The 13,686-nt window shown below is 38.8% G+C and overlaps 1 long non-coding RNA gene across 1 annotated transcript in view; it reads left to right on the plus strand.

The window, feature by feature from the left end:
• Positions 1-238: 238 nt before the first annotated feature.
• LOC103092362 (uncharacterized) overlaps positions 239-13,686 on the plus strand; it is a 28,328-nt gene continuing 14,880 nt past the window's right edge. Inside the window, exons 1-2 of the long non-coding RNA XR_473766.3 lie at positions 239-1,171; positions 5,966-6,057. This is a non-coding gene — a long non-coding RNA (uncharacterized LOC103092362). The remainder of the gene's footprint in view (positions 1,172-5,965; positions 6,058-13,686) is intronic.

Consider the following 13,686-nt stretch of genomic DNA (forward strand, 5'->3'; position numbering starts at 1 on the left):
GGACAGTTTTTGTGAAAGAAAATCAGGGAGTTTGAGATGTCATCCAGGCTGAATCCTCTTAAAAGGGAGTGAGAGATGTATCATTAGAACAGCCAAAAGAGAAGGACTGTACATTGAGATTGAGATGTCTTTTGCACGGATAGGATAATTGAACTCATGGAAACTGATGAGACCACCAGGTGCTTTAGGATGTCACAATGGGAAGGGGGGAACACAACAGAGTCTTGAGGAGCACCCATGATTAGTGGGCACACATCCAATGGAGTGAGAACCATCCAAAGGTCTTGAAAGAAACAGTTGGAAAGCTATGAGGAGAACCAAGAGAAAGGAGCATCAAACATACCTAGTGAGGAAAAGATAGTCAGAAAGCTGATTAATAGTATCAAATTCTCGAGGAGTTGAGGATGGTTAGAACGGAGACATGGCCATGACATTTGTCACTTGGGTTCTGTGACTTCTGATGGGAGCTTGATTTCCCTTCCTCTCTAATGATACACTGGTCTGACTCTGCTGCCAACTCAGAACTTACTGTGAAATGACTCCCCCAGCCAGTTTCAGCTACTTCTTCTCCATGATGCTTATTGATTTCTGCGTGTGATGCTTGACTCTCACCTTCTACAATGACTCCGGAGTCTTTGGGGAAAAATGTTCAAGATGGATGTGTGAGAGAGCCTTTCTGGTTTGTGACCTTGACTGCTCTTGGCTTTCAAGTCTGTGTCATATTTTTCATTACCATCTTACCACCTCCCTGTTTTCCAGTCATTACATTAAAGTCATCATATATTGAGGAAAACATGGTATTTTCTTAGAGATCTGTGTCGAGAAGGCCTTCTCTACTTCTTCACTGCCCTCATGTTATTGGCATATGAACTGGAGTTATATTTATGGGAGTCATTCAACACACAATCATCATGAGAATGGAACGGCCAGAGAACTCTATGTCCATGGAATTGCTAGTTGGTGTTGCCTTGGGGGACTCAAAGAGACCAACTCCACCAAATACTTTATTTCTTCAAATAGAACCTGTAAATCCATCAGCCATTTCAGTACAATCTCTTTGGTCTTCTCCTTCCATTTCCATCTAAAAACTAACCCAGAGTGACTCAGTTTCCACATAGATTTTGAATGGATTGGGCATTTGATAAACATCTCACAATTTTAGTTCCAAGAGGTAAGTTATTATTTAAAGATCATCTAAAAATGAGGTGATTGTTAAAATCCTCAGCCTCATCGCCACCAACACTGTGTAATTAGAGGGGGATCAGATAGCCCCAAGGACAATTTTACATCATTCTGCATCATGGCTTGCAGGGCCCAGTAACCCATCAGCTCATGACTGATCCTGACTAGCTCAGACCTCACACAGCACACTCGGGATTTCTCTGGAAACACATTTGCATTGTCAATTTTGATAGTATCATCATGGAAAAGGCAGCAGCAGGGTCAATTCACTTTATCAGAAGTATAGAAGAGCTAGAACATGCTTGTGTCATATCTATTTGATGCCACACCCTCCCCTCCATTGACGAGCTTAGGAAAGACTAAAACAAGTTCCTAATTGTGGTAGTAATCATTTCCTTAATTATTTTCAGCTTTTAAAAGGTTTGATCTGCAGAGATAGTTTATTTCATAGTTTGGAGAGACCATTTAGCGATATCTGCCTTAATATGGAACTAACAAAGTCACTTGAACCTTGGGTTCAAATTTCCGATTCCAATCCTGGTGTTTTCCCTTGATACCTGTGTACCCTTGGAGAACCACCTATATCAGAACTTCATCCATAAAATGAAAGGATTAGCCTACATTTTATTGAGGTTTTCTTTCATTTTGAAATCACATGATCTTATTTTCTCTAAGTTTATCTAACTCCCAAGATCCTATAAATCTAGTATTTAATTCTACTTATGAATTGAGAGGTCTTGAGTAAGTAATTTCCTTCCTCTGATCCTTATTTTCTTAATTTTAAAATGGAGATGATAATGCTTTCACTGCATAACTCATTCAACAAATCCAATTTCAGCAAACATTTTCCTTTTAGGTTTATCATATGAATAAAAAACAATAATGGATTTTATTTGTAGTCATAAAAAGCTACATATTATTATTAACATCATTACCTTCAGAAGTTCTATTGAGTGAGGAGTTAAATTTTTGTCAATGTAAGCAAGCAACTATAACATTCTTTTCTCAAGCATTTTGTGTACTATGTATTATAAGGTATTTTTAAAATATCAATTAATTCTCACTTCCTATATAATAGAAAAATATTCTCTGCTCTCAAACATAAGAAAACTGGAAAGAAGGAAAGAAGAAAGGAAAAAAGAATGGAAGTTAGGGGAAAAGAATGAAGTAAAGGAAGGAAGGAAGGAAGGAAGGAAGGAAGGAAGGAAGGAAGGAAGGAAAGAAGGAAGGAAGGAAGGAAGGAAGGAAGGAAGGAAGGAAGGAAGGAAGGAAGGAAGGAAGGAAGGAAGGAAGGAAGGAAGGAAGGAAGGAAGGAAGGAAAGAAGGAAAGAAGGAAGGAAGGAAGGAAAGAAGGAAGGAAGGAAGGAAGGAAGGAAGGAAGGAAGGAAGGAAGGAAGGAAGGAAGGAAGGAAGGAAGGAAGGAAGGAAGGAAGGAAGGAAGGAAGGAAGGAAGGAAGGAAGGAAGGAAGGAAGGAAGGAAGGAAGGAAGAACTAGCTTGGATACACCCTCTCCAAAGGAAAAAAGGAATACAATTTATATTAGTCTTCTTGGACATTAAGATGAAGTGTTGGTTTTTTTTTCTTCTTTCAGACTCCTTTATTTAGAAATGAATTTATATCATGACTATTATAACACCTTTAACTAGTTTTTAACACAATCACCTTTGCTGTTTATATATTAATATAATATAAATAAACTTCCTTCATTCTGGGACTATTGCCAAGCTTAAAGAACATGACTTCAGGTCGATTTCCCCCCAAAATTTTGATGGAGAAATATCATAAATGCATATTTGAGTCTCCACTCAGCCAAAGAGCCAGGATATAAGACACAGAGAGTAAGAGGCAAATAATATATTCTTGCAAATTCTCAGGCACTGGAGCCTCTGAAATCAAGAAAAGAAGATGTTTTCCATGAGTGACAATCTCCAGCAGCAATATCAAAGTGCATTATCATCGACTTAATGTCACACATAAAATCCCATGTTACTTTCTGGCAGTGCATAGGGGAAGGAGCATGTTCCCAGTTAAAATAATGTTCAGCATTCCTTGGCACAATAACATTAAAAGGAAGTACTACTCACTCTTTCCCACCACTTGTTTCAAATGTACACATGGGGCTCATTTGAGATGAAAAAAAACACCTCTTCAGTGTATCTGGAATAGCTTATGATATATTGATTTTGCCACTAAATTATTCAGGTCATTTATTGATCACAAAGTTGCTCTACCTCATTGTTACAGAAACAGATATGCAGTTTCAAGAGAAAAGCATTAGGTTTCCCAAGTTACTTGTTCTCTGAAATGCCAATCTTGTAGGTGTGTGAGGGAAAAAAATAAATCAACACAATCAAGTATACGATAAATGAGAAATAACAAAATATTGATGGATATAAGACGACTCACTACAGAAAATATAGCTCAACTCTAATCAATAATGTCATTTAATTTCAAAATCTTTGCAGCTTTGTATATTTGAAGGAATAAAATAAAGAAATGATGAAAATAAAATCTGGGAAAAATTATGTTACACACACCCTCACCCACCCACCCACACAAGTGCATACACACATACGCATACACACACACTCACATGCTTCCAGATGAGTTCCATTGGATCTTGGAATGTTTAGGTTTTTTCAATGCACAGAGTATGGGATAAAGTTCCACATGTTAAGATAAAATAGCTTCTCTCATTTGCTATAGTGCTCAGAAGATCAAGAATCATTTTGTTACATTGGGAGAACATATGATGACAATGAAATAATTAACATTTTTATAGTATTTACTATTGCTAAGAGCTTTATAATTATTATCTCATTTGATCTTCACAGCAATTTTAAAGATAGATGCTATTACCCTCTCATTTTGAAGATAAGAAATTGAGACAGACAAAAATTTTAGTGACTTATACAGAGCCACAGAGTTAATTAAGTCTCTGAGAAAGAATTTGAATTCAAATCTTGATATCAGATCCCTCACTCTATCCACTATGCCACATAAACTGCAAGCTATGCTGAAGATTCATTTGCAGAACAATGGCCAGTCTAACTATGGATCAGGAGACCACATTTAATTTCACAAGGACATGGAAGAATGAGTTTTTCCCCCATTGATATTTTATTTTTTTCCACTAACACTTAGAAATAATTTTAGCAATCATTTTTTTCATATTTGAGTCCTAAATCTTCCCCCCTCCCTCCATTTCTTCTTCCTTGAGATGGTAAGAAATTTGATGTAGGTTATACATGTATTATTATACAACATATATTTCCATATCTGTTATGTCATGGAAAAAGACATATCCAAAAACAATCTCAAAGAAAATAAATTGGAAAATGGTAAGCTTCAATCTGCAAACAGACTCCATCAGTTCTTTCTCTGGAACTGAATAGCATTTTTCATCATGGTCCTTGAGAATTATCTTGGATCATTATATTACTGATAATAACTAAGTCATCAAAAGCTCATCATTGTACACTATTTCTGTTATTTGTGCAGTGCTCTCCTGGTTCTACTCACTTCACTTTGCATCCGTTTATAGGAATCTTTCCAGGTTTTTCTGAAATCATCCTGCTCATCATTTCTTATAGCAACATAGTATTCTATTGCAATCCTATACCAGCCATTCCCCAGTTGATGGACATCCTCTCAATTTCAGCATCTTTCCCAACACAAAAGAGCTCATTTTTTCCATCAATAGGTCCTTTTTCCTCATTGGGATGCAGAGCTAGTAGTGGAATTGATGGATCTCAAGGTATATATAGTTTTATAGCCCTTTGGAAATAGTTTCAAATCCAGAATGGCTGAATCAGTTTACACCTGCAGCAGTGCATCAATGTCCCTATTTTTCTATAGCCCATCCAACATTTATCTTTTTCCTTTACTATCATATTAGGCCAGTCTGTTAGGTGTGAAGTGGTTTCTGCAATCAGGAACCAGCTTAAGTTAAATCACTATATACACGTGTGTGTGTGTGTGTGTGTGTGTGTGTGTATACTTAATATGTAGTATGTATAATATATACTATATATTTAATACATATTGCTTTAGTTTTACATGTGTGTATATATATACATATCTACCTTTCTATTTATCTATCTAGATTTAACTAAAGCAAATTCCCAACTGCAATCTTCAAATAAGAGTTGTTTCTACCAAGATAAAACCCATTTCTTCAAAATGCCCAGATGATTCTGACCCACCGACCACAAATGAAGGGATCAATCACGTGCTTCCTTCCTTTCCCTTCTAAACTTCTCTGAGCGTCAAGAAATTCTCTCTGAACATAACTTGTAGGTTGGTTATGGCCTGCGCTGGTGTAATATACCGCAATTGCGCAATGAGTCCATCAGAGGTCCAGGATGTTGTTGGGTTATTTACTCAAATCATTTCCCCATCTTGTCCTCCTGGAAATGAATTTAAACGAATGTTTTCTGCATAAACAGTAAGTAGTTATTACCATTCATTTGGGTTATTAATTTGCAAGAAGTAATAAGGCATTGTGATGACCACGGATCCCTCAAAGCATGTATGAGGAGTGATGCCTCGGGTCTGTAAAACTTGTCCAAAAAAGGGTATTGGCAGGAATGAGGCACAACTGATGGGAAAAATCTTTGAATTGCTGAAGAGAGAAATGAAAACAAATAAATCATTAAAAATATGCCATATCTTTGCCTTCATATTATCCCAGGGGCATGAATCTATAAAGTCAGACTCCCAGGACTGCTTATGTTGGGTCCACTGGGGCACTCACTGGCCATGTTTGTCTTCTCTTTGCTAGGACTGTGAGAACTACATCACCCTTTTCGAGAAGCAGAGAGAAGGTTGCTCGCCTGTGGGACCAATGCTCGTCACCCTAGCTGCTGGAATTTGGTGAGGCCACTCTCCTACTTTTAGCCTTGGGGGGCTCAGAGAAAAACCTGACCCACCCTAGCCAAAGAGGATGCGGGAGAATAATGGTCCAAGTCAGGGTTAGGGGCAGTGGGTTGGAGGGGCTTTGCTTTGCTTTGAAGGCCCTCTGAGGAATAACCAGGCAGCATCATGTTGGGGGGAAAAGGCTTCCTGTTCAGAGATATTCCAATCTGAGTAGGGAGACAGGACAATTATATGAAACAAATATGAAAACACACACACACACACACACCTATATCCCAGAGATCCTTTTTCTTTGAAAAAATCATTATAATTGTCTAAGTTAAAAATTAGTCATTACAAAGTATTTAAAGGGTTAAGAATAAAGGTGCCACTTGAAAGCAAGAGAAATGGGAGAAGTTCCTTCATGTTTTGAGCTGCTCCCATGCATTCATATTAATTCTCCTTTTCAATGACTGCCACTTGCTTTGATGTTCCATTTTGAGCTGTTAAGGTTCCTTTTAAAGCATATCATTATCTCAAATATTATCCATATGGAAATTATTACATTTAGTGTTCCTATTACTATGTGTAGTCATTCAAGCTCAGACAGGTATTGATGTAGGACATCACTCTTCGGAACGTGGGCCCAGAGAGTCCAATTCATATGTCAACGTCAAGAAAGGCTTTGCACGTTAGGCACCACCTCCTAGTCCCAGCAGCCATGGTTCTCATGGTCACTCCTATGAAGATGGCATGATTATGCCAGATTATGTGAAAGCATATCTTCCAATTTGCAAAGTGAATAAAGTTAAAACTTCGAGCTCTGAAGGCTGGTGTGAGATTAAGCTAAGGGGCCATCTTTAGAAAGGGCTTGACAAACTCTGAAGTGCCATGTAAAGCATATACGATGATGATGATGATGATGAATAGTAGTAGTGGTAGAGTAACAGCAGTAGCACAAGAAGCAGCAGTAGTTGCTGTTGCTGCTGTTGCATTTGCATATTTCCAACTCAAGCTCTCTCTTGATGCTATTCTCCTGTCGCCCTTAAATTCTTCCTGCCTTCTTCACTGAAGGATGTCTGTAAGCAGAGGCTAAATGATCTTTAGTCGGCTGTGGCACCATGGGTATCCATTCTTTGGGTTTTAGTTGGACTAGCTGGTAGCTAAGCTCCCTTCTCACTCTCCCACTCAGTGGTGCTCCCAAATCACCCCTTCACCATCTTGGATGCCTGAACATTAAACCGAGTGAGAAATGTAGAGATTTACAGAACTTGTTTTTTTGGTGTTTGTTTTTTTACATTGTTGGGTTTAATCGAGACCCATTCTGAGAGCATTTATTCAGTGTTCACAGTGTACCAGACACTGATTTAAAAACTGGGGATACAAAAAAATAAGAAAACAGTTCATTTGGGCTATTCAAAGAAATAAGCTAGAGGCCTGGGGTTGGTTCCCTAAAACTTATACTTCTCTGAAATAGTCCAGTACTCCAAGGACCTTCTGTTTCCCATTTGTTGGCTCCACTGATTCTGGCTGCTCCACACTTTGGAAAAGGTGGGCTCTCCTCTTCTTCCTATCACTTTCCATACAGGAATTATATGGTGATGAATAGAACTGTTGTGGTTCAGTCATTAGGCTCATAGAGCCCTTCATCCTGACCAGCAACTTCAGAATGCTCAGCCAGCAAAATATCAACTGAAAAATTGCAGAAAAGCTAGCAATACCTAAAGCAGACAATTAGGTATTAAAGGAACAAAGGAAACTCTAACATTGTGGGAACCTATTTAGATTCCCTACTTCAATGCATCTGATTTTTTGCTCTCTCTGGGAAGGAATCCCACTTAGTCTTTGAGGGTCAGGGGAGAGTAAAGTAGGCAGTTAGGTGATGCAGTAGATAGAGTGCTGGACCTGGACTTGATTCACCATCCTGAGTTCAAATCTTACCTTAGACACTTATTAACTATGTAACCCTGAGCAAGTCATAATTAACCCTTTTTGCCTCAAATTTCTTCATCTGTAAAATGAGCTAGAAAATAAATTGGTAATCACTTCAGTATTTTATCCAAGAAAACTCCAGATGGGATCTTGAAGAGTAGGACATGACTGAAACTACTGAGGGTTAGGGTTAGGGTTAGGGTTAGCAAAAGCTAGATAGCCCAGTGGATACAGTGCTGGGCCTGGATTCATGAAGATCTAATTTTAAATTTGACCTCAGATACTTAATAATTGTATGACCCTGGGAAAATCACTATGCCAGCCATTCCCCAGTTGATGGACATCCTCTCTGTTTGCCTTAATTCACTGGAGAATGAAATGGTAACCCACTGCGGTACTTTTGTTAATAAAAGTACCTGAACAGCATGTCCATGGAATCATGAAGTGTTGGACCCAACCAAATGACCAAAAAACAAAGGGTAAAATTAAAACATTTTTTCAGCATCCTTTAGAACAATATTTCTTTACTCTTCCCAGTACTTATTCTGAATGACACCATAATGGGATGGTTTACCTTAGTCCCCTGCCTATCTATCCCTTTCATCCTTTCACTCTAGATTCCAATCTCATCATCCCACAAAAACTCCTCACTACAAAGTTACCAATGATCTCTTAAGTGGCCTTTTCTCCGTGCTCCTTCCCCTTGACCTCTCTGTAGTCTCTGACACTGTTGATCATACCCATCTCCTTGATAACCTGTTCTCCCTAGGTTTTCAGGATATCCTTCTCCTTGTTCTCTTCTCACATAGCTGGCCACTAGCTTTGCTAGAACCTTATCCAGATCATACTCTTGAACTCTCAATGGATTCTGCTCTGTCTCTCCTCATATATAACGTGGTAATCTTATCAGCTTCCATGAATGTAATTAACATTTCTACTCTGACAGTTCTCAAATCTATCTCTCCTGCCCTAATCTTTCTGCTTCTCTAACCACTTTTTAAATATCTAGAACTGAATGTTCACTACACATCTTAAACTCAACATGCTCAGAATGGAACTCACTATGTTTTCCCTAAATCTTTGCTTTTCTCCATCTATCAATTACTGAAAACTGGAAAACCATCTTCGCAGTCCCTCAGATTCACAATCCAGGAGCCATTCTGAACTCTTCCTATATTTCACATCCTCTTTTTTTCACCTTCACCTTTACCACATCTCTTCAATATGTCTCACTCTCTCCTGTGGTACAGCAGGCTCTAACTCTAACCCTCACCCTCATACCTGAACTACTACACTAACTTAATGGTGGATCTCCCTGCTTCCAAGCTTCTTCCCATTTCTGTCCATTCACTACTCAGACATCAAAGTGATTTTCCTAAAGAGGTCTAATTGCATCACTTCCCTACTCCATGAATTTCAGTGGCTCCCTTTTGTCTCTATGATCAAATACAAAATGCTTCAGTTGACCACCACAGCCTTTCATAACCCAGCCTCCTTGCCATTCTAGTCTTCTACCTTATTCCCAACACACAACCTTCAATTTGTATTGTCTAATCCACAATTAAGATATTTCCCCTCTTAGCTCTGGCTGTTTTCGCTGGCTTTCCTCCATGTCTGGAATGTTCTGCCCCTTCTCTGCTTGTTGACTTTTCTGGCTTCCTTTAAGTCCCAACTATAATCCTACTTTCAACAGGAACCCTTTCCCACCCACTTTTAATTTTAGTGGATGTCCTTTATAAAAAAATATTTCTTCTGTGTTTACTTGTTGTCTCTTCCACAAGACTGTGGACTCTTTGCAGGCAAGAACTGTTTCCTCTCTTGATATCTGTGGTACTGAAGACAGTGCCTGGGAAATAGTAAGCAGTGAACAAATGTTTACTATCATGTCACACAATCTACCCAAGGCTCCTGAATTGTGGTATGAAATGAGATTTGGAAAATTCTGAGATGACTGATGGTTACTGCTCCCAATTCAGTAATGCAGGTTAAAAAAAGGTCTTGAGGAGAGAAGGGACTACCCCACCAACCGGCAGACAAAGGGTCACACTCACCCTGACTCCGGAGGGAGAAATATTTCTGAATAAAAGTGAGGAAGGATAAAGGAGGCAGCACAAAATTTGAAAGAGTCAAACTGTCTTTGAAGAGTCCAGGGGAATAGATCTAGGCAAACTCTTCCCCCCAAGTGATTGTTGGGCTCTCAGTAACTGGTTAGTTGGGTGGTTGGTTATTGTCCTTGCTCCTCAAAGAGGACTGAATTGACTTCACTGTATTAGCACCAACATGTAATATGTCTGGCTGTGGCTAGTCACCTCAATACAAGTTCAGAAGGTGCTACTACAGGTTAGGAACAAATAGCTCAAGTAAACATTTGGGCTGGAGATGACTCTAAATGTGCAGATCTCATACTTCTTTTGAGCTACTGCAATTGTGTTATTTTCATAAAGTATAGTGTCTTCTTTGATGGGGGCACACCATAATGAGTGGTCCCATGTCAGGGTCCCCTTTCAGTAACGTTTGCTTGACAAGGAAGAATAGGAGAGACCCAAAAGGACCAAAGAAGGGAAGTTTTCAAAAGATGGGAAATAAAGGAAGCCTGCAATGGGAGAGAATCATGAACTTGGTTTAGACTTCTGGCTTATATTCTCGAGTGTACCTTAAACAGTGTTTTACAGAATCCTGCTACTTGGCCATTCCTCTCCTGCTTGGTATTTGGGCATCTGGCCAAGTGGAGGGTTAGAATCTGCTGCCAACAGCATGGTCTCTCCACCATATTTCTGAATTTAGGATCCTCCTCTTTCTAAAATAACCATTTCTCCAATTGTTTAGATTGTCTGTTCCAGCATCCTGGAAGTTCCTTGGCCATCAGCATCCCGAGGATTCAAGTTCTGAAATATTTCTCTCTTGGTTCTCTGGACTTAGTAACTGTGTCCTTTAAAGTGAGGAGAGTGAGCCAGTGAATGGGTCTCAAAGGAGATCACTGGCCTGAATGATTCAGAGTGGTTTCGGGGCCCTTATGGGGAAAAATTGGAAAAAAATGACATACTTTCAATAAATGGGGGGTTGTGAGCCATCTGTAGGGAACAAAAGGATCACCTTCCCCATGTGGTTACCTATCCTGCTTCTATCAGGTTAATGGTGCATATATATATATATATATATATATATATATATATGTATGTATATATGTTTTAATTTCTATTTGTCTCCATTGAACTATGAAGGGTATCCAGTAAGCCAAGAATTTGGAGATATGATTACTTTCCAGAGATTTCAATGAGTCTGATAATAAATGTGGGAGTACTGCAGCCTTTCTCTTATGACCAGCTTGTTTGCTTCTAGGGAATAAATATTAGGCTACAACATTGTGATTTTGGTTCACTAATTCAATCCTCTCATTTCACCAAGGAGGGACTCTAAGGGTGAAGTCACAGAATTGGCAAGTGACAGAGATGGATTTGAAGTCATGTCCCCGATGCCAGACGTAGTGCTCTTTATACTATCCCAGCTGCCATGTCGTGCAGAGGGATGGAAGTAACTTGCAATCTTCTAGTTTTTTCCGAGGAGCTAGAATATCGGCTCGAAGGGGAGAAGCCAAGAGCTGCTGTGGGCTGCAGGTGTACATTCTGCATTTATTTGGCTGGTAATTGTTTCTCACATGACAATATTGTTCTCCTGGAGATGCTTAATCCAAAATACGGTCCCAATCTGTGTAGGACCATGCATTTGTGATCACAAAATTATCCTGCGCACCTGGCACACAGGTAATACGCAGACTGGGCTGTTCAACTGCTGCATTTTCAGAGAAAATGATCTCTGGCCTAATCTGGATTGATTCGCAGGAACCAGATAGAAGCTGAATTTCGGACAATCCCCTGCATCTTTTCACTGATGTTTCTTACCTCTGAAAAATATACAATATAATTATTCCAGAAAAACAATCACAAGCACTCCATTCACAATTTTAGACACTTTCAATTTCAAAAGAATCCTTCTAAAACAACAATACCTATTGCCCCAAATTTTAAAAAATCAGCTTTTAGGCAGTTGAGAAATATTTCTCCTTCTGTCCCTTTGCATCTGTGTAAATATAATGTTGATTGACCGTCATGATGGTTATTAGAATAGGAATGAAAAATTGAACTTAAATAAATCATACTAAAACCAACTATGCTTAACTTGTAATATCATTTCCCAGTAATTTCTTACCCTGAGTTACATTAAATATTTTATGCTTCATCATCAATCCCCTTTTCAATGCCTAGAAAATTCTAATGTATCTAATTACATTAATTTTATTGGAAAACTGTTGAAATGAAGAAGGCATTTTAATAATCTGCTGCAGACTTTCAGAACTGTAATCATGAAAGTGAAAATAATTTGAAATCCAATTTTGCAAATTTAGACTTGGGTGCTTAGCTTGTATTTGGGAAAGTCATTTAAATATTTTTTTAAAAAATACTTACAAATTTAATTTAAAACATAATCACATGTTTATGATTAGAGAGAGATATCTCTATTTACTTTCACTAATATTCCAAAGCTTTTGAAATTTCATGTTTGGTGTTGAATTTTATTCAGATGTTCGTCTCCTGGTCCCATGACCATTTCTTGTCATCTGAAATCAGAAGGAACCAACACTAAAGTAACACTTCTGCCTGTGCGCACACACACAGTCTTCCCTTATTCCAGTAGTTTCTCTAGTCTTGTTTATTTGGACAACTTTAGAAGCAGAGAGAGGAATCAGCTAGAACAATATCCCGGAGGCACAAAACCAACGTGTGCTTGTTTTGTTGTTTTGGTTTTCCACAAAGGAAAGATGGTAGACATGCAAAGCTAGGGTGAGAGATACCAAGCTCAAGAAGTCATCTCTCTTGGTCCAACCCATACAAGTTAGGTAAGGGGATAGTAGGAAATCTTGATGATTTCAGTGTAGCAGGCCCATATGAGTTACATTCAATGGCTTTGAAGACATTGTGCCAATGTAGATACTGGACCACTGTCCACTATCTGTGACTTGTGAAAGGTGGGACCCATTGATTTTGAATGTAAACTCTTATGCCAAAGGGGATTACCCCCAATAGGCTTTTGTCAATGTGCTTACCAACCATTGGTTTTGCTCTTCCTCTTTTATTTCCCTCTTCTCTCCAACTATTATAACTTCCTCTTAGAAAGACCAATATTGCATGCACCATTAGCTAGAAGATCTTTAGAGCTATAAGCTGAATATTTGACATGATTCACTGGGGAGACTAAGCATGTAAATCTGGGAGATTTCAACAAGCTGCTTATCTCCCAATAGAATAACAAGGGAGTTTATGAAAGGGAATTTTTTCGCCTTAACTTAATGAAGTATTTGGAGTGCTCCACCCTTTTAACTTAATCAGTCAGGAACTTGTGAATCCTTTTGATAAGAATTCACACCCTCAGAGGATGCTAAGTAGATCTCACAGACATTGACCTTTGGGCAGTGCTAGGCAAATTGAGAGACTTTAATTGGTTCCTGGGGTATGATAAACCAGCCCACAGTGAAAGGAAGGAGGAACCAGAAAGACAGGAAGTGACATGGAGAGGACTGCTTTTAAAGGCCAACCAAGAGCATTCTGGGTTACTTCTTCTGCATCTGCTGCACTAGTGACTCCTTTGATCCATGCTTATGGAAGGGACAGGAAGTTCTTTGAGTCATGACTTTTAGAATTGATACAATGGGATACTACG

This window comes from Monodelphis domestica, chromosome 5 (assembly GCF_027887165.1).
Source record: "Monodelphis domestica isolate mMonDom1 chromosome 5, mMonDom1.pri, whole genome shotgun sequence".
NCBI lineage: Eukaryota > Metazoa > Chordata > Mammalia > Didelphimorphia > Didelphidae > Monodelphis > Monodelphis domestica.